General features: G+C 45.6%; 1 protein-coding gene and 1 pseudogene across 1 annotated transcript in view; one reads left to right on the top strand and one right to left on the bottom strand.

The window, feature by feature from the left end:
• The window catches only part of Kcnk13 (potassium two pore domain channel subfamily K member 13), a 91870-nt gene that overhangs the window by 23835 nt on the left and 46437 nt on the right, over positions 1-21598 (top strand). The gene's annotated exons all lie outside the window — the stretch shown is intronic.
• LOC114089737 (large ribosomal subunit protein eL8-like) lies at positions 3727-4634 on the bottom strand (annotated as a pseudogene).

Raw genomic sequence — 21598 nt, 5'->3', positions numbered from 1 at the left:
AGGAGAACCAGGCATTCATTTAACCTCCCCAAACGGCTGTTTCTGGACGGTAGCCAGAGAGTACAGTGATCTGGTCATAGAACTGGACCGTTGTTGCTCAGCTGAATTATCACAGACGAGGCGAGTCCAAAGAGCCTTATCTTAATGGTAGAGCTGATTCTATATCTTATCATCGGAGAGAGGAAACACCAGAGCATGGGTCTGGCTTACTCGCTTCCTTTTCCTGCGTCTTAACCAGGTCATGTCCCATCTCAAGTCAACTCTGGGAGGTGGGGCTCAGCCACATTGTATGTGCACCTCGGCACCAGGGCACGTGTCTGCCACTTCGGGCGTGATGTGCTTCATTATCAAGGAATTAAATTTCTGTAGAATTAAAGTTTTAACTAGAAAAGTGTTTGTTCCAAACTTCTTTTTAACTTATCCATTTTGGTGAAAGCATTTAAAATAAAATAAAAAGGATTGTGTGTTACCCCACCTCTTCAAAATGTGTCTACCCAACAGAATTGAAGTCCTTTGGGATGTTTGAGGCTCAGTGCTATGGGCAGGAAGCATGGTGTTTTTGAGCTGGAGAGGAATTCGGTCCAAAATTCAGTCTACCAAAAGGGCAATGCCAGCCAGGAACCAAGGGGGTTGCCATTCTTTGCCCCTCATGATCTTTCTTCCTCTCCTCAGATGTCCCTTTTTGCTAGGATCAAGTGACTCTAACAAGGATGCACATCAAGATCTCCCGGGAAACTTTTTAAAAATGTATAACTGTCTAAGTGATTTGACTGAAATTTTTGATTCAATAGGTCTGAGATGGGGCCTTGGTAGTTCTACTTAATCACCAAAACTTCCTTAGCTATGATTTTTTGCTCTTCTGGAGAGCAAGCGTCATAGTCAGCACATCTTCTACTATTTTTACTTCAGCTGTCTTGTTTTTCTCGGGGGTATTTGGGGGAAGACCTCCAGAAGGGTTGCATCTTCCTTCCATCAAGTTAGAGCAGTGATTCTCAAACTCACCCAGAGGGTGAGATGCCTGAGGTTTTCCTTGCAGAATACAAGGAGGCGTTGTGATGTATATTTTTCTCTCGTAAATACTCGGTTCATTTTTGTTAGCAGTGAGTATAACTGTTCATTCTCTTAGTGTTACCTTCTATGAGTATTGGGTTCATTGTCTCCATTCAGCAAAGAATCAAAAAACAGGACACAGTATAGATAGCAAGCAAGCAGCAAGGTTATTGCAAGAGTGACAGAGACAGACTTCTCAGAAGAGAAGGGACTCCAGTGTCAGCGGGGGAGTTGTGGCCTGTTCTTTTTATGGTCTCTGAAATTTCCTTATCTCCTTCTCATCCACGCATTCTTCACTATTATCAATTGGTGCCCCTCTGTCCACATGTCCCTTTTAGTTTTTCTATTGGACTCCCCCCACTTAGGAGCACAAGTACAGAAGGGTCTGTCTCACTGGGTCCCCCACTTGTGTCCACCAGCACTTCTGTCAACCAGGAAGGTGACCTCATCAGAAGACCCTCTCCTCACTCCTTTGTTCTGCCCCAACCTCCTCACTCGCCATCTTGTCCTGGCTGCCTGTGCCCTTCGACGTCTCCCTCATTAGTCAAGACCCTTTGCATCCAAGTATTGGGGACTCACTTGAATGAGCTCAAAGAAAAACATGGAATGTGCTGTTAGGATATGGGGATTGTTCATGAAACTGTGGGGCAGGAAGTACAGGTGAGCCTTGCAGGAGTCCTAAGACCCAGGAGCTGAAAACCTAGTAGGAATTAGTGGCCATTTTCCCAGGCTCTTGCCTTTGCTTCTATTTCTGGGTCTGCTTTATTTTTCCCTCTCCCTTTTGACTTCTGCTTTCTTCTTCTCTCCTCTCTTAGCTGATGATGGCCACCCCTTAGCCCTTGAGTTTTTATCTCCTCAGTTGAAACAACTAACAATGACCACCTACTGCTTCTTGATCCAAGTGTCCATTCCTGAGAGAATCCGATTGGTCGAATTCTCAGATGAATTGGTCAGATGTTGATCCCTTGTCCAGTCAGGTTAATCTTGGTGGCTTGAGCCAAACAGAATAAACATGGCCACCAAGGGAAAGTACTGTAGAAAGAAGCCCTGAATCTTGTCATGGGAGAAGAGATACCTCCAAAGAAGGGTTCAAGGAGCTTCTGGAGACAAGAGGAAAGTTGACTCAGGGGTTCCTGGCATACATGATGGAAAAGAAATTCAGCACGTGCCAAAGACATGGAGGTTTATTTAGGAAATAGATACACCTTCAAGGGAGAATGGGCAATCTCAAGAGAGACGCCTTCAGGGTAAAGCAAGGAATATGCGTTCCAGGGAGTATGTGGGCATCTCCAGGAGGAGAGACAGCAACCTGCTGTTGTAGGTGTTAATATTCACAGAAGGATGGTGCTAGGGGCTGGGTTGGAGGTGGAGCCAGGACAGAGTTGTACAAATGTGCCTCAGAATTCCCTTGCATATTGCCCTCATTTTACAAGGTCATGGGTAAGGGCACATCCTTTGATACTCGGCACCTCTCCCTTAATTACAAATTCCTATCTTGTTGTATTCTATATTTTATTTTACTTCTTAGCATAAAGCCCCCTACCTGTACACCCAGAGACTCCTCTCTCAATATAACCATCCATTTTATTAACAGCCGCAAAATATATTCCCCACCCCTGATTGGAGGCTAACAAAGTCCTGTTGAGCTGCAGCAAGCAGAGCCTTGTGGCTCTCAGATACGAATGCCCACCAGCCGCTATGTGTGGACTAAGCAATCAGATTGAACTACCCCAACACACCCAGGAAACAACACTGGAGCAAAGACAAGTCAAAGACAATAAAAATTCCCCTTTAGAGAAAGGACTGGGGTACAGGAACCCCCGAGTATCATATCTGGCTGTTAGCCACTCGTGCCCAGCATAAAGGGCATCCTGAAGGGCACAGGAAAGTGAAATGGGACTCCAGACATGGGTATCCAGACCTATTAAGCAAACAAGGGGAGTTTGTTCCAAGGCTCCAACTCCCTTGATCTTGTTCAGCCTCCCTCTCTTCCTCCCTCCCAGGCAGACACTTCAGTGGATCCCCACGAGAACAGGATGACCCTCTGGGTCTCTCTGGGTCTCTCTGGGCCTCCTGCATCTCTTTACTCCTGTTCTCTCTTTACTGCTCTGGGCACTAACCTAGGGGTTCCTCAGAGGCTTCAAACTTTGAAGAGAACCAGGATATTCCCACTGCAGAGTTCTTCAAATACCACTGAGACTACGCAACTTTAGGCAGCACATGGAAAACATAGTACTTTTTAAAATGTCCATTCAGCCTCCCAAGCTGCTGGGATTACTGGCGTGCACCACCTGCAATGAAATATTTCTAAGTTCTGTTAGTCCACTCCACTTTCCCAGTAAGTAGGGTTTTCTTTTCTTTTCTTTTTTGTCATTTTAAGAGACTTGACTTTACTGGATCATGTATTATCAGTATAAATAAATGCTTTATAGACTCATATTCATTGCTACCTTAAATAAGGCAGTGACTGGTCAATCAAAAAACCCTGGCTTGATTTCTGAGCATTTTACTGCTATATAAAGCCTTTTCATGCAAGTTACACAGTGAGTTTCTAAAGCTCTCACACTATGGGGCATGCCCTTGCTACTGCCTGACACAAGTTTATTGCCTTCAGCCCATGACACTGGATGAAGGACAATTTATTACTTTTATGTACAGAAATGCAGCAGTGTACTTTTATCCCAGTTTAGTGGCGAGTTCTTTAGCCTCTGCCTTTTCCAGCTTGGCAGTGCGAGCCACAGATTTTGGACCCAGTGGCAACGGATCTCATCATATCTGTCATTGTAGTTGGTTCTGATAGCTTCCACCAACTTCGCCAGAGCTCGTTTGTCTCTGAGTTAACCTGTGTGAAGGCAGCAGTGGTGCACGTCTTCCTGTGAACCAGAGGGCCCAGCCTAGCCTTCCCCTTGATGATGTAGTAAGGGACTCCCATCTTGCGACACAGGGCAGGCAGGCAGACAACCAGCTCGATGGGATCCATGTCATTTGTGATCACCACCAGCTGAGCCTTCTTGTTCTCCACCAAGGTGGTGACAGTATTGACCCCTGCTCGAAGGACAGGCTAAAGAACTCACCGCTAAACTGGGATAAACGTACACTGTTGCATTTCTGTACATAAAAGTGATAAATTGTCCTTCATCCAGTGTCTTGGGCTGAAGGCAATAAACTTGTGTCATGCCCCACAGTGTGGTCTCTTTGTGGGGACATCCCCTTTGCCAGCAGCCTTCTTCTCAGCCCGGGCCAACAGCCTCTGCTTCTTTTCCTGCTTGGTCTCGGGTCTGTACTTGTGGGCAAGCTGAAGCAGTGGGTGGCTGTTGGGGGTCCAAGGCCTGGGTGAACTGGTTAATCGCAGGAGGCACTTTCAGCCACTTATAGAGAATAGCCCTTTGCCGCTGCAGCCTGATGTAGCAGGGCCATTTTACAAAGCAGGTAAGGTCCCTTTGGGGCTGGATGTCCTGTCTGATGCCGAAGTTCTTCGGCCTCTTCTTGAAGAGCGGGTTCACCACCTTCTTGGCCTCCTGGTTCTTAACCACGATGGGGGCCAGGGCCACCTTCTTCCCCTTGGCCTTCTTTCCCTTCGGCATCTCGGTCTGCTGGAGGAGAGACAGCGTGAGCAGGGTTTTCTCAGTGCAGCTGAGACCTGTCTTTGGCATCATGGTGGACAACGGCCGTGTAGAGGGAGTTAGAAACGGAGCTTTTTCCTCCTTGTTCAGGTTATCTCCTTGGTGGCTTCGTAAATGTCCTAAGTCGATCTCTGCCACGTCTTATTTCTTGTTAATGGGCTCCTTTTCCTAAAATTTGAATATATGAAAAATTCCAAGAATAATAAATTGTCTACCAGTTGGGTTCCAGGAAATTGAGGATAGATTGATCAATGTGCTAGTAGAAAGATGTTCCCGGCTCACAGTTGGTGCTCTATGTACCCTGAGCTCCCCTTGGAGACAGCTGGGAGGGGGTGCTGGTGTTTTAGGAAAGTGTTGGAGACTGGATGGAATCATGGCAAAGAAAACTTCAGAATGGACGAAGCATGTGAACAGCCGTGGGAGCCTGACCACACGGTGGACAGACAGACAGTAGGCGGGCCACATGTTCACAGAATTATTCAGAAGGGTTTGGAACATCTGCCTTCAGGAGAAAGTCCCCAAACTATACATTTTCTCCAATCAGTTTTCCCTTCTGGGGGAGGCAAGTAGCACAAACTGTCCAAAAGCTGTGAATGTTCGGCTCTGATGTCCCCAGCACAGATTTCCTTCCCCGACGAGGACATAACCTGACTAACGTACAGCTCTGGACTCTTCTCCAGCTGCTGTTCTGTAGGCACAGTGGCTAAGGCTCGGTCTCCCCACCCTCCCTTCATAGCCCAATGATAAAGTGAATTTGCATTCTCTGTTAGCTGATTAAGGCTCCTTTGGAGTTAGCCCCCCTTTGCAGTTCCTAGTGTAGATAATCTACACCTGGGTCACTGGGGACTGACCACGGTCAAAACAAACTGAAGGGGACTGAAGAGACCTTCAGATAAGGAACCCGATGCAAAGATGTGAGCCCGCCTCTCCGACTGAGAACTCCATGACAGATGCCAGGGGTCTTGGGGACCTCATTATTACCATTTGCCAATTCTCACACCTCAGCAATGCTGGCCCAAGGAAACCTAAACTGGAAGCGGATTCTGCATAATGAAATTATACTTCAATAAGCCACTTTGTGGCTGGGACTGATGGCCTCCAGGACAAAGGCTCTTCTGTTTGCTGGGGAGAGGATTGCCTCCGTGAACAAATGACAATGAGGCTTAATCAGCCTCAAGGGTATCAGGTAGGCAGAGTGTGGCGCGGTGGGTGGAACGAAGGAAAACAGTAATTCCGTCAGACCAGAAGTGGCTATTTTTATAGCTCTGATTTGTCCATGTGCAACAGTGGAGTGTTTTGAAAAATTATTCTGAAGGGCTGCTGCTTTTTGAATCTGTGTTTGCGGCTCAGCACTGGCTGTTTGACGCGGCAGGTACCTCCACGCTCCTTACAGCCAAGTGTGCTGTGGCCTACAGATGGGCACTCTGCTCTCCGTGCCTCAGTTTCTCCATAGGGAACAGAGTTGTTCTCAGGAATGAACAAGGAAACAGGCACAGCATTCAGAACACCCCCTGCCTTGCAGAGAGCGCTCCATACCTGTCTGCCCCTTCACCAGGGGGATGTAGGGGGGGCACTCCTAGTACACAATGACTGGGACACTCTGTTTTTTCTAACATCTTAATCAAGAAGTCCTGGCACATCTCTGCCCTGAGACTTTATCTTGGACTAGCGATCTCAGGGAGGGTGTCTGGTCTTCATAGGGATGACAAGAAGGCAAGGTGTCATATTCTGGGATCCTTAAACGGGTGCTCCAGCCATTCTGGTTAAGGTGAAGACGTTCAGCAGTTCTGTGGAACTGGCAACAACAAGAGCCAGTGTTTAGAGGTTTGCTGGATGCCATGCTCAGTGTACAGCTCTTCTGCCCGCTAGAACTTCTTCATTTATGGAGGTGAAAATTGAGACTCAGAAGCCTCAAGTAGGTGCACACCTGTCATCCCAGTGGCTGGGGAGGCTGAGGCAGGAGGATTGTTGAATTCAAAGCCAGTCTCAGCAACTTAGGCCCTAAGCAACTCAGTGAGACCCTGTCTCTAAATAAGCAAAAAAAAGGGCCGGGGATGGGGCTCAGTGGTAGGGTGCCTCTGGGTTCAATCCCCGGAACCAAGGGGAAAAAAAGACTATTGCATGTGTGAAATGCCTCCTGGTGGAGGAGGGACTCAATCCTGGATGGTCAGACTCCAGAATGCCTCATCTCAACCACTCTGGTCCCCAGGCACATTCAGGAACATTCTCTCTCTCCCACTCCCTTCCCGCTGATTGGGGATCATTCCAGGGACATGTGCCAAGTTCCTCCCTAATCTACATGCAGCCTTTGGGAACTGGAGCTTTTCGGAGCCTCCAGATCAGCATAGTTGCGTTTGCATCCGTGTTAACTCTGAGTGTCTGTGATGGCTCTGCCTGGCTGCTGTTTTCCAGCTGAATCTGAAGGCTTTGTCTCAAGTTTTAGGCATTAGATTGGGGGGGGGGGGCTATTTCTGTTCAGACTCTGGGGACTTCAAGGGCCACCTGGGTTACTTTATCCAGGTCCTTTTCTCATGGAAAATGATGTATTTTTGGAGCTTAAGAAACACATGAAAACTGGAGCATCCTGCACCCCCAGGGAGAGAGCGCCTTCCTCCTCCCTCTCAGCCCTGAGAGAGATGCAGGCGCATCTCCTGCCCCCAGCTCCGCCTGGCTTCTTCCACCCTCCCTGGCTTAAATGAAGCGCAGACCTTGCTCACGCTGGCTGAAGACCCTGCCTCCTTCTCTTCCAGTTTCTGCCGCATAGGGTCCAGCCTCTCGGGCTTCTCCTCCTCAGCTCACTGCCCTCCTCTGACAGCTCACCTCGCGCTCCCCAGTTTCCCTCTGGCATCCAATTTCCTCCTCTTAACTCAGCCTCCTGGTCTTGCTTCTCCTCAAGGACACCTCGCTGGACGCTGACTGCTGTCTTTGCATGTCATCTGCCTCCTCCGGATGTTGTCCTCTGGGTCGGGCACTGAGTCACTGCTGAGCTTTCTCGCTGGACCTTTTTCCTCCGGTGACGGAGTAACAGTCATTGTTTTTTATCGAGACTATTTCAAATTTATGGTTATATAAACCTCTGATGAGTTTCTGGAAACCTCATTGAAAACACAAATTCTCTGAAGATGTTTTACTCCCTGGGCACAGCTAGCAACCAGATGGCAAGTGAGACCCATTGTCCTTGTCACAACTCGAAGGACCATGTTTGGAGACCTCTGTGATTTGCTCAATCATCTCTTTTGTTTGGTTCTTTGAAGCCTTTGTGTGATAATCTGAAGAACAGGAGGAAGAGTCACATTCTTTGTTTCATTCTCTCTTCTCTCCTGGGCCACACGTCCTGTGGGATGGCCAGGGAGGCTCTGCCGGGTTAGCCAGAAAGGCAGGGGAGTCTCGGAATCCCTTCCCTCCTTGGGGCCCGGTCATTGTCTTGAATTTGGGGCTGGACCGTTTTCCAGCTCTCTCTGCTGTTTAAAGCAGGGGAGGGGCTGATCCTTCCACACGTCCAAGCCGACACGGCCATTGCTGAGCTCACAGCTGCTCTCCTTGCTGATCTCATTATGGAAGTTCCTTGTTTCCACCAAGACTTGACTTTTCTTCACTGAGCTCCTTATAAAATGGGTCCTCATCTTTCAGCTTTTTATCTGAAGATAGAGATCTTCTCAACTTCCTGTGAAGCATCCTACCCTCATTTAATCTCCTCTGGGACCCTTCCCTGAAATCACAGATGTTAGGAGTAGAAGGGGTACCTCATCTCCGTATGCAGGATGAAGCAAGTGTGACACGAGAGCTTATGTGGCCTGTGGCTGCAAACTAAGTGCCACCTGCCCTGTGGTCCTGTGTTGCCATTCGGGGTGTTGGCATGCTAGCCCATAAGAACCCAGGGCTAGCAGAGTCTTGACCTACAAAATCCATTCTTTCCAAAATCAAGGGAGTTGTTCGTTGTTGTTTTTTTTTTTCAATTCCATTTTCCTTTAAAGTCCTTGAATCCGACACGACACAGAACAGGCAGCAATTTATGTCCAAATAGAACCAGGCCTCCATTTATGTTCTAATTGGGAGTCCAGCAAATGTTCCATGACTCTTGTGAGACTGCATATGACATCAGGAGTCACTGTCCAGGCCTTGGCAAGAACGGAGACAAAAACATTTTTCTGTGGAGATGAGGAACTCTCCAGAGACGAGGCCACTGTGCTGGGTGCAGGAGGCCAAGCCCTGGCCAGGCGGGGGTCTTGGGCTCTGGTTCAACAGATGCCAGTTGCCCTGTCACCTTAAACTCTCCCCTCCCCTGGTCAAGTCCTTTGTCTTGAAAATAAGGTGATTCAATCAGAATAATTCATCTCAATGGCTGTCACATCTAACAACCTCCTTTTTTTTTTTTTTTCGTTGTAGACAAACACAATTCCTTTATTTTAATGATTTATTTTTATGTGGTGCTGAGGATGGAACCCAGGGCCTCGCACGTGCTAGGCGAGCGCTGTACCTCTGAGCCACAATCCCAGCCCTGTCGAACAACCTCCTTTTTGTGTCAGAATTTTTCTTATGATACAGAATGAAAATTTTTAACTAAAGCATTCCTTTATCATTCCAAGGTGAACTCTAGATTAAGTAAACCATCTCTACATAAAATTTCAAAAAGACAGCCTACTGCCCTAATTATAAAGAAACAACAGAAAATATTTTGTTTTGAAACAATATCTATCTTAGAACATTAATGCTCTGGGCTGACTATACTGAAGTAGGCAGGTGCTGGTGCCCAAGGTTGACTGACAGGTGTGCTGCCCTGTCCACCATAGCAGTGATGTCCGTGGAGAGGTGGCTTGGTGTTATGGTGTATAAGAGGTGTCCCCCAGAGCTCACATGGGACATGGTGCAAGAGTGTTCAGATGATGAGATCTGTAGCCTCATGTGCTCCTTTGGGGTTTATGTTTTGGAGTGAGCTGACCACTAACTGGACCTCTGAAGCCATGAACTGAATAAGCTTCTTCTCCCCTAAGTTTTTCTTGTCCAGTATGGGCCATGGTGATGCAAAGCTGGCTGAAACAGCTGGGATGAAGCCCAACTCTTGATAATGCTTCAGATTAAATACAGTCACCCCCCCCCCCCCCAGTATCCAGGGGCAATTGGTTTCAGGACCCTGCAGATACCAAAAGTCACGGATGCTTAAGTCTCTTATACAGAATGGCACAGTATTTTCATGTATCCTGGGCACATTCTCCCATATACTTTAAATCATCTCCAGATTACTCATAATACCTAAAAGAATGAAAAGGCTACGTAAATGGTTGTTATCCTGTCTAGGGGTAATGACAAGGAAAAATGTCTTTGCACACCCAATACAAACATACATTTTTTTCAGGATATCTTTGATCTGAGGTTGGTTGAATCCATAGACATGGAATCTAAAGATATAGAGGGCCAACTCTAAATGTTGGTTATCGCCTTGATTTATATGGAAGTTGCATTCCTGGAAATGTTGGTGTATGTTGACATCATGCAAAAAATAAAAGTGGTTATTTATAAAACAAGAATTAGGTAGGTTCAAATAAATGCAGATTAGCTTTCTGTATGCTAGACTCCCTGGCAAGACATTTGGAAGCCATTCAGGATACAAGAGAATTCTTTAAAGTACTGGCCATCTAACTTCCCTGGCTCCTGCCCACTAAATGCCAAACCATTATGACAATCAAATCATCTAACAAAACAGATTTCCTGAATGTCCTGTGGAGCAGCACCATGCCTACTCAGAACTTGGTCAGCAATGAACCCAGAGGTGTGCCGCTACAACTTCATGGGCATGCAGATAACCTGGGAAATCTTATTAATATGCACCTGATCTGGGAGCTCCAGCATGAGGCCCTAGAGTCCACATTCCAGGTGATACATTGCTGCCAGCCTGCAACTACCCCTGGAATAGCATGGACCTAGAGGATTTGCACAGCGCCTCCTGGGCTAAGTGTCTGTGCATTCCAAGTATGTCTCCCTAGAGCGGGATGTCTTTGAGAACTACCTATGCTATTAAAACAGAACATGCATCCTTGAGTCTCCCTTGAGACATCCTCAATCAGGAACTCCTTGCCTCTGCTTCCTAAAACTTAATTCCCTGAACACTGCCTCAACCTCACCGAAGTTGAGAACCCCCAGTACAACTCTAGACATCTCAAGACCTTGAGGATCTTTGCAGAACAAAGCCCCATTTCTCTATCCGAATCTCAGATGCTGTCCTGGGATGTCAGATGCTGTCCTGGGATGGTGGCTGGGGAACCCACCACTCAGATGAAATTCTGGACACAGAATTTCTTGATGGTTTCATAGATGCTCGAGCCCTTTATACCCCTTTTCCTGTTTTTCTGAGTGTACGTTGCATTTCCCCACACACACGGATGAGAAAACCTCTTCTCGGTGGCTTTAATAGATGTGGTTGACTCATCCAGGGAAAGAAGCAGGGAGCTGAGCTACTCGGCCCAATTATCTTTCTCTCCCAGCTGTTCTCTTTTACTTTTGATCTCACTCTCTCCGACCTGGCAGTGGGAGGGGGTGGGGAACACAGTGCAGGGTTCTCTTGTTTTTCTGGGACCAAGCAGAGGTTGACCTGCACTCACTAGGAGGAGCTCATCTGGGGGTGTCGAGTCTCCCCATCTCTACAGGTGAATGTCCTTTTTCATCATTTCTGGCCCCAGTGGCTCGGCCACAGCAATAAACCCACCCTCCCTGTCTCTGGGCTTGGCTACCATAGACCATTACAGCCAACCCTTCTAATGAGAACGTTTGTATCTACATGGGAATCGACGTCTCTGGGGATTTCTTGCCTCTGCCCTGGTCTTGCAGCCCTCACGGTACCCCACACCAGCCTCAGGAGAGAGAATTCATTCCCCCAGGGGAATCTAAGGAGCCTTGTCTAGTATTCAGCAGCCGGTGGACCTTGGGGCTGCACTGACCCTGACCTCGCATCCTGACTCTAGAACCAGTGCTTCTTCCCTCTGCCCATGCCTCTGCCTGAGACCCATTTCTGGCCTGGGATTGGCTTGACACCCTGACCTGCTTGCTCTGCTTTGCTCTTACTTCCGCATCTGGCTGCGACAGCAGGCTGTGACCCCGCATGGTCCAAGGGTGCCATTTACATTGTGTTCCATGGGCCAGGCCCTGCTCATTACAGGCTCATTACAAATAAACAACAACAAACACCCTGAAGTTTTGTTTGCTTGGTTTTTTTAAATATTTATTTTTTAGTTTTCAGTGGACACAGCATCTTTATTTTTATTTTTTATTTTTATGTGGTGCTGAGGATCAAACCCAGCGCCTTGTGCATGCCAGGTGAGCGTGCTACCGCTTGAGCCACATCCTCAGCCCTGTTTGCTTGTTTTTGATGGAGCAGGTCATTAGACCTAATTGACCCTTCATTTGTTCTTTCTCATTTCTTCTGAAGTGAGCACCAACATTCAGATGAACTAGATGAGCGATACCATAGTAAAGTCTTCTGGAAAAAATCTAAGAACCTCTCAGTCTTTCTACAGTTGAACTCAAAAAATACAAATTATCCATCTTTTATAGAGGTCATCACAAATGTTATTGATAGAAAAATGCACAATGAAGCTGGCAACAGTTAATTGCACATGATAAAATGTGTTACAGTTGGGAAGCTAAGGGGGAGTTCAACAGTGGAAGTGGGAATGACTTTATGTGATAGGAAAAATCCACACCAACTAAAAACATTCGAAGGAGGAATGCACATTTAATGCTTAATTCCCTGGGTTCTACCTTTGTCCACCCCGGTGCTTCTCAAAATCAATAAGAATCAAATAATCTTGGCTCAATTGGGACACACAAAATTTAACCCAGGAAAATGAAAATTGCCTTTTTATTTTATACCAAGGATTGAACACTTAAACACTGAGCCACATCTCCAGCCCTTTTTAAATATTTTATTTAGAGACAGGGTCTTATTAAGTTGCTGAAGCTGGCCTTGAGCTCACGATCCTCCTGTCTCAGCCTCCTGAGCCATTGGGATGACAGGCATGCACCACCACACCCAGCAGGAAAATTGATATTGGTAGAAATGGGATCATCAAAAAAAAACAGATTATCCAAAGTCATAGTGGACACCATTTATATAAACAAAAAATAATCAATGAACCAAATTTTTTGGTAACATTTTTATGTGTGTGTCTGGAGAAAAGTTCTGTCCAAAAAGAATTTCTTAAGTGAGCAAACATGATAATAGTTTACCTGCACAGAATAGGAAAGTTGTCCATAAATAAATAAATAAATAAAGTGGCTTTTAATTGTATTCACTGAAAATACTTCCTTAAAAAAATTTATTTTTAGTCAGAGTCTTGTTAAGTTGCTCAGGCTGGCCTCAAACTTGCAATCCTCCTGCCTCAGCCTCCTGAGTACCTGGGATTGTGGGCATGCACCACCATGCCCAGCAACAATATTTTCTTCAATAAAATTTCTTCAATGGTGGTAAAATTCAGATGAGAATCTAATATATTCCTATTCATATAGACAGGACAAAAATGTGTTTAAGATCAAAGCATCAGCGGGGTCAGATATTCAAAACTGGTGTGATAAAAAGAATCATGATGGCTAAATACGAAGCTAAATGACAAATGCTAGATTGGATTCTGGATGAGAAAATGGATATTGCTTAAAAAAATCATTGATGAAACCCAAATGATGCTGGAGTCCCATGAATAGTAATGTATCAATGTCACTTTTTCACTTTGGACAAATGTCCCTGGTACTGTAAAGTGTCACCATTAGGGGAACTTGGGTAAGGAGTATGTGGAACTCCCTGCACCATCTGGCAACTTTTCTGCAAATCTAAAACTATTCCTCCACATCTGGCAGCCCCCAAAGCCCTGCATCAAAGAACAAAGCCAACCAGCACCCACTGCCCTCTCTCTGGGTACTGTTGGCTCACCACCCCACAGAGCCCATTGCTGGTGCCAGTTGATTTAGTTTATTTCTAGTGAATCATGTCTGCTGCCACACATGCCCTTGTCACCCCTATATAGGCTTTGTGCCCCCCAGTCACTGGTCTGTCCCCACTCCTGTCTTTTTATTGCTCAATCCCAACAGACAGTCTTGGACTTCCCAGGGGGTAGACCAGGTGGCTGAAAGCCGGCTGCACCCGGCATCACCAGCCAATGGAGCTTTAACATAGCTGATGCCTGGATGCTGTCCCCAGGGAGAGTCTGGTTTAAATGGACCGGGGCAGGGCCTGAGCTGCTGGAGTCTGAAGACCTCCCCAGGTGATTCTAATATGGAGCCAAGTTTGAGAAACTAGTGTCATCTGCCTAAAATTTCTGGTGGTCCTTGAAAGGCCCTACTAAGCTCTGCCTTAAAACGGCAGCCTTTCTCCATGCTCAGGACCATGGAAGTCACCCGAGTCCTCACTCAGATACCTGTGGATACGTGTGGCACCATCATTGCATGCATGGCCGTCTGCACCCTGTGGGTGGAGATTTGTTTCTTCTTGTGTCTCCACCACCAGGATGTGCAAGCCCCTTTTTCTCCAGATATCCCTGGGAGTGAGGATGGGATCGCTGTGTCTCTTCTGGAAACAGAAGGCAGTGAAGTCCTGAGGGAGCTCCTTGCTAGTTGACATCTCTCTTCTCACTGTGTCACCTTCCTCTTGGGCTAGGTGGCCCCCGTCCAGGCAGACAGGTGCTGTTTACCTCTCTTCCCGTGCAGAGCAGAGGCTTTTGGCTGCTGTGCCAGTGTGGCTTGTACAGAACCATGTCTCTCATTTGCTCTTCAAATGGAACTCAATCAAAATCACGGACTTCTGCCAACCCAGGGTAGATTCTGGTGTCCAGGAGGATCTGTCCCTTTAAAATGCTGAGTCTGAGACCTGGTCTCATCCCAGCTCCTGAACATCAGTGTTCCTACAGAGAGGTGGCGTTGGCTTCTGCTTTTTCTTGTTGATTGGTTAGTTTGTGACAGCAGTTTGTGACCCACTGACTCTGAGTTACTGAAGAGTGGTTTCTGGTCATCTGAGTTTTGAAAGTTCCTGAGGTGGTTCTGGGACATCCAGCGCATGGCTACTGGTTCCTGGGTTCTCCTGGGAACAGCATCCCTACAAAACATCAAGGGCGCTGGTTCAGAACTGGGAGTTTCTCAAGAAAGCACTTGTGGAATTTATCAAGAAGTCAGGCCCACCCCTCATTCCTGGAAAGTCTGAGCCAGAAGGATCCAGGTGATGCTGAACTTTTTTTTTTTTTTTGAGGCTTATACCCTCCCCAGTTGATTCAGATGGGCAATTCTGGTCTGGCCCAGGCATGGTAGGCTTCTTCTATAAAGGGACAGCTAGTAAATACATTAGACTTGCAGACCATATGGTCTCTCTTGCAACTGCTAAACTTTGCCATTTTAGCCAAAAGCAGCCAGAGATTTAAATGAATATGCATGGCTGTGCCCGGCTGGGCTCCACACACTACATTTACAAAGACAGGCCCACAGGCCCACAGCTCATGGGTCATAGTTTTTGTCCCTCAATAAAAATCACTGGGGGAGCTATAAAATGTTCTTCTATGCCCAGGCCAATTAAATTAAAATCTCTGTGGGGGGTGCCCAGGCATTGGTATTTATTAAAAGCTCTTCGGATGATTTTTCAATCTGCTAGGATTAAGCATTGCCACTGTCATTGCCCAGCGGGTTCCAAACAGCAACGACTTGCTCTGAGACAATGCTCAGCCTGCTCCCCCAGGCTTCTTGTTCCTTTGCTATGTTTGTTTGCTTGTTGTGTTTTGTTTTGTTTGAAGGAAGGATTCCAAGTGTATTGTTCTATGCCTGCCTTAGACAATTTTTTTATTGAGATATGACAGATACACAGTCAAGTACATAATGAATTTTTACATTTTTTTTCTTTGCACTCTTCACATATATCGTGTCATAGAACTGCTGCTCCAATCAAAATATAGAATACTCAAAGGAACCCTGTTCCCCTTTCTAGTCAATAGCCTCCTGAAGTTTTTTGAAGCCTGCTTTTCAATCTGTCTTCTCTCATAAAAGACATCACTAAGGCACCAAGGATTTGATGACTTGGTTTGGCCATAAATATTCTTAGCCTTATGGGGCACAAGCCAACATGGGGTGTGATGGGGGTTTCCCATGCATATTGAATCACTGGGGCTCGCTGCACCCCTGGAAAGGATGTACCCCTACCGATGGCCTAAACATATCAGGGGACTCTTTGAGGAACTGCTGTGCTGTTTCCCATGACATTTTACATCCCACCAGAAACATACAAGGGCTTGAATTTCTCTACATCCTGGCTGACACTCGTTTTCACTTTTTAAAATTGTAGCCATCCTGATGTATGTGAACTGGTACGTCCTTGTGGGTTTAATCTGCATTTCCCTAGTAACTCATGATGTTGAGCATCTTTTCCTGTACTTGGTGACCACCTGTATATCTTCTTTGGAGAAATTTCTATTTAAATCCTTCATCCATTCCTAATTTGTTTGTCCTTTGGTTGGATGTCGGCACGGTATGTACGTCTGCCGTTCTGGGGAAACAGGACCAAGTGATCCCCTCCAAGAGTTTGCTTTGAGTTTCATCTACTTCCTGTTTACTCAGAATAATCACCGTATGTTTATCACATTCATAAAAGCAGTCACATGACAGGCTGGGAGCTGGGACACTGTCTGGCTTTGTTTTCCTGATGGTGGAGCTCATGGGCATATCTGGGTTTAATCCCATGCACTTCTGACCAGAATTCAGCCTTTGGACCATGAAGAGGCCTCTTCTCACCACCAGGCACTCCGTGTGGGAACCAGCATGTGAGGCCTAACCCACTGCAGACCAGGAGGGGAACTAGTGAGAGGGTGAACAGGGGACTCTCTCGGTGTCTTGCCTGCTTGCTTTGAAGTGGCAGACGTAGCCATTGGAGTACCTCTGCCTCTCAAGGTCCAAAGAGACTTCCTAGCCTTGGGGTTCAAAAAGAATATCCTCTCAGGGTCCAGGTAAGGTGTGTGGCTCTCTGGACCATCATGCCCCATAAACAGTTGCCTTCAAACCTTTTGTTCATGAGGACAAAAAGAATTTTGGAAAACTCACTCATTTTTTAGGTTGCCATCTAGAATTTCATCATGAATACAAGAAATTGGCAAAGATAGATTTTTAGACACATTGTATCTATTGATATTTAAAATAAAGCTATTATCTTTCTCTTAAATGTGCCCAATGGAATCCAAATACCATAGCAATTTGATTTCCACCAACCACCATCTGTTTTTAAAATATGTGAACAAAAATGTTAACAGTCAGAAATTATAGAGTCTCATTTTCTTTTGGAACTTGTGTATCATTCCATCTCCCCAGAGATTCATACTAATGCAATATAATTTATAGATGTCTCTTTGATCACCATGTTACTGCAACAAAAATATGTATATAAATTGAAATTTAATTTTTCAATTTTCCTGTAATCATAAGGTTTAAATTTTGTGGGGGAGGGGGTTACCAGGGATTGAACTCAGGGGCACTTGATCACTAAGCCACATCCCCAGCCCTATTTTGTATTTTATTTAGAGGGTCTCACTGAGTTGCTTAGTCCTCGTAGTTGCTGAGGCTCACCTTGAACTTGCAATCCTCCCATCTCAGCTTCCCAAGCTTCTGGGATTACAGGCATGCACCACTGTGCCTGGCAGGTTTAAAATTTTTTAAAAGGACAAAAAGTTTGTCCTTTGATCAGTTTTTCTAATTGAGTTATTTTTCACTTATTAGCAGTATACAATTGATCAAAAACACAAATATTTAATTTAATTTGGATAAATAGTAAAAATAAAAGTGAAATTTATTGAAAATTCATTTCTAAAGAAGATGAGTGGAACTTTATAATTTTTCCAGTTAATATCTTAATAAATAAACATTATGTATTGCTTTTATAAAGTTGTGTTTTCAGATAAATATTGTTCCCGTTTTTTCATTTTTAAGGTAAACACCTAAGAACCCTTGTCTAGATAACTGTGCAAATGAGAAAGAAGTTTCATTTAATTATGTCACTCAGTTCTTTGAATGTACACTGGGTTCTATGCCCAAAATCACATATGCATTTTGATTAAAAAAAATCTATTTAATGGCTTATGTTAGGCTAAATAAGACCCCCCATCTGAATCCCCAATGCCTGTGAATGTTACCTAGCATAGCAAAGGAAGAAAGGATCTTGAATGGGGAGAGAATCCTGCACTGTTGTGATGGGCCTGCTGTAATCACAAGGCTATAACAGGAGGAGTCAGACGCAGAAGGTTATGTGAGGACAGAAGCAGAGAGACATTTGAAGATGCTGCATTACTAGCCTTGAAGGATGGAGACCAGTGTCACAAGCCATCCATGGGTTGCATGTCACCGCACATGGAAACCTAGTGGATAGAAACACCTGGTGTCTGGGAATGATCAGTGGACATTTTCTCTGGTCAATTGCCCAGGGACAGTGTGAATTTCTATCCCATCCTGCTGTGGCCCACACAGCACCTGAGATGGGTGTGACCTGCCAAGATGTCAATCAGCCTGCTGACTACAAGACATCATGAAGCAAGACTCTGCCCTTGAAACCTTATCCCTGCCTTTGATGTACCCCATTAAATAAATCACCAGGGCCATCTTTTCTTTGTGGACTAGATCTATGCAGGGCTTCACTTTTGTAAATATATTTCTGAATATTTGTATTTTGTTATTCACTGATTATCTAAGTCTTAAGATGGCTTACATCCTCCTGGGCAGGAAGAACCCCCCAATGAGACACTGGCCACTGCCCCCATTAGACAGGAACCATGAGCCAAGGAATTGCAGGTCTAGAAGCCAAAGAGACAAAAGTATCCTCCCTCAGAACCTTCCTTCGGAAGGAACTAGCCCTGCCCATACATTTGACTTTAGTTCAATAAAACCTGATTCAGACTTCTGATCTCCGGAACTGTAAGAGAATAAGTTGGTGTTGTTTTCCGCCATGATATCTGTGGTAATTTGTTACAGCAGCAACACAAATCTGATACAGTGACCTGTCTACTGACAGCTGAGTTATGACCTTCTAGCTAATATAGAATTGGAAACCATATGGGGAGTGGCTGGTCAAAGGACACAAAGTTTCAGCTAGACAGGAATACATTTTGAGATCTGTTGCACAGCAGGCTGGTTATGGCCAATAATGTATATTTCAAAGTAACAAGAAATTTCAAATATATCCTCACAAAAAGTGTTAAGTAAGTGAGGGGATGGATATGTTAGTTATTTGATTGAACACTTCCACTGGATCTGTGTATCACATCATACTCCGTAAATGCAACACAATTATGGTTTGTCAATTTAAAATAATGTTAATTTAAATATTTAGTTGATTAGTTAATTAAAAGAATTGGAGATGATGACTTCCATGTCCTCATTCCAGCCCATGGGAGGGGAAAGGAGAAGAGGTGAGTATACATAATCCAAAAGCTGCCACATCACTTAGCCACATGGCCTCATCTAACTGCAAGGACCCTGGGAAATGGAGTTTTCCCTGGGTGACCTGTGTTCAGGTCCTTTAGCTCTGTAGGGCAGAAGGAGAGGCTGCACTTAGAAGGAAAGTCAGTGTTGCGGTTTGGATCTTGACTGTCCCCAAAGGCCCATGTGTTAGAGGTTTGGTCCCAGGTTGTTGCTTTTGAGAGGTGGGGGAAGCTTTAGGAGAGGGGCCTAGCAGGAGCTCCTTAGGTCACTGGGAATGTCCTTGAAGGGGAGTGTGGGACCCTGGCCCTGCCTCTCTCTTTGTTTCCTGACACTGAGGTGAGTGGTTTTGCTCCCCCATAGATTCCTGCTGCGATATGCTTCCAGAGCAATGAGGCCAACTCATCACAGCCTGCAACTTCCAAAACCATGAACCCAAATAAACTTTTCTTCTTTCTAAGTTGATTTGCTGAGGTATGTTGTCATAGTGCTGGAAAGCTAACAGATGGTCCAGCTTGGGAGGCAATGCAGTTGTTGAGGGGGAGAAATGGAGTAGCCGAGGGGAGATTTGGAGCCCTTCATCAAGGAGACTTGAAGGACAGGATAACAATGAGGGCAGGAGGGGCAGGTCCATGCCTAGATTCCTGGCTCTGCAGAGGGAGGGACGACGTAGAGCATGGGGGGGTGGTGTAAGAAAAATATATGTTCCTTATCAGAACTGCCGATTTATGTAAATATTGACGTTCATTGACAAGTTTCTGTTAAATTAATTAAGGAGACTGTTTTGGGAAAGGGGTTAGAAGTGAAGTTGCTGAAGCAGCACTTGGCAGCCTCTCTCCTTGGCCTCCCTTAAGCGCTGGGATTTCCTTAGGATGTTTTACACCCACACCAGGAAAACTTTCTGGGCAGGGACATCATTATGCCAGAGCCGTGTCATTAACTAAATGGCACTTGATCGCTTGCATGTTTTGCAATGAGACAGCTAAATCCCTAAGCCAAATGGATCTCCTGGGTCCTGGGTCTGTGGTTTGCTGTTGATTATTGAACATTCCCTCTTTCTTATTTCCTCCCACGATGAATGCAGCACACACTCTCTGCAGACACTGGGCATCTTCTGGAACTCCAGAGAAGAAAAAGGAAGGCTGTCTCAGGCCCACTTTACGAGCACCTTGTTGGTTTCCTTTCAGCCTGACAACTCTCATTGTAAACCCATGTTCTTGTATCTTTTTCTTAAGCAGGCACCTTACTTAAAGAGTTTTCAGGATTTTGATAGCTTCATAATGGTCTGTGAAGGGCACGACTATATTTTATCCACCACCACCACCACCTCCCCCGCCCCTTGCTGGGCATGTCAATTGTTGCTGCTTTTTCACTGTCATTTTTATGCTCGAATTCGGGACCCCCAAAAGACCACCAGAGACCAAGATCGATATAAGCAGCAAAGAGGTGTTTATTTCAAGCTAGCTCTGTCCTCTGCGTGCACACAGCAACGGGTGATGCTGACAGGCCCCGAGCCCAGGGTTTGCAGCAGTTTTATACACTCTTTGGGGAAGGCAGGGACCCCCACATACATCATAGCATCTCTTAGCAAACCATTACACACCGCGGGAAAATCAAACAACAACTCTAAAACATGATTAGCACATTCATTGGCGGGAACAAGTGGGTAGGGGTAATTGGTTAGTACAAGAGGGGTTTAGGCCACAAGGGGTGTACGTGCTGAACTACATGGTTTCCCAACATGTTATCAACCACCATAAACTACTGGGGGGTCACCTGGCATCTCAGGTATTTCCCTGTCTCATGCTGATTGGTGGAGGCTAGGGGGTTGCTATGGATCCCCACCTAGCCTGACTGAGTCAGGGACACCTGGCGCAGCAGATCTCTCCTGTTATTTGTAGAGAAACAACTTAGCAGGGTGGGAATGTGCTTAGGAGTGCTCTGTGGGTCTTTCCAAGGACAAGGGTCATGCCCCTTCCTTGGACAGGCTTTGCTCTGAGGTAGAGACTGGTTTTTCATCGTATATGATGTTCTGAGTAGTGAACTTAAAACAAAGCTATATCTGTATTGAGCATCTTTTCCTCAGAATCAAGTAACAAAAGTGAAATCCCTTGATAACAGAGTATGGGTATTTTGAAGACTTTTCACCCAGAATTTGACATTGACTTTGTGTGTGTGTTACTAGGAATTGAACCCAGAGACACTCTACCACCAAAGTACATCCCAGCACCACCACCCCTTTTTAAATTTTGAGACAGGGTCTTGCTCAGTTGCCCATGCTAGCCTCCAACTTATGATCCTCCTGAGCCTCAGCCTCCTGAGCTGCTGGGATTACAGGTGTGTACCAACACACTGAGCTGACATTGCTTTTCAAAAGAGTTGTACCCTGTTATATTTTAAAGATCATGTGTGGAACTGTAGGGTTTTCTTTGGAACATGATATTCACCAGTTGGCCTGAATGAATCAATCCACAAATGTGAAAAGAGGGTACAGCTATTAAGGGGTG

This window comes from Marmota flaviventris, chromosome 2 (assembly GCF_047511675.1).
Source record: "Marmota flaviventris isolate mMarFla1 chromosome 2, mMarFla1.hap1, whole genome shotgun sequence".
NCBI classification, from domain to species: Eukaryota; Metazoa; Chordata; class Mammalia; order Rodentia; family Sciuridae; genus Marmota; species Marmota flaviventris.
The sequence above is the reverse complement of the archived record's forward strand: the minus strand, read 5'-3'. Positions and strand labels throughout refer to the sequence as shown.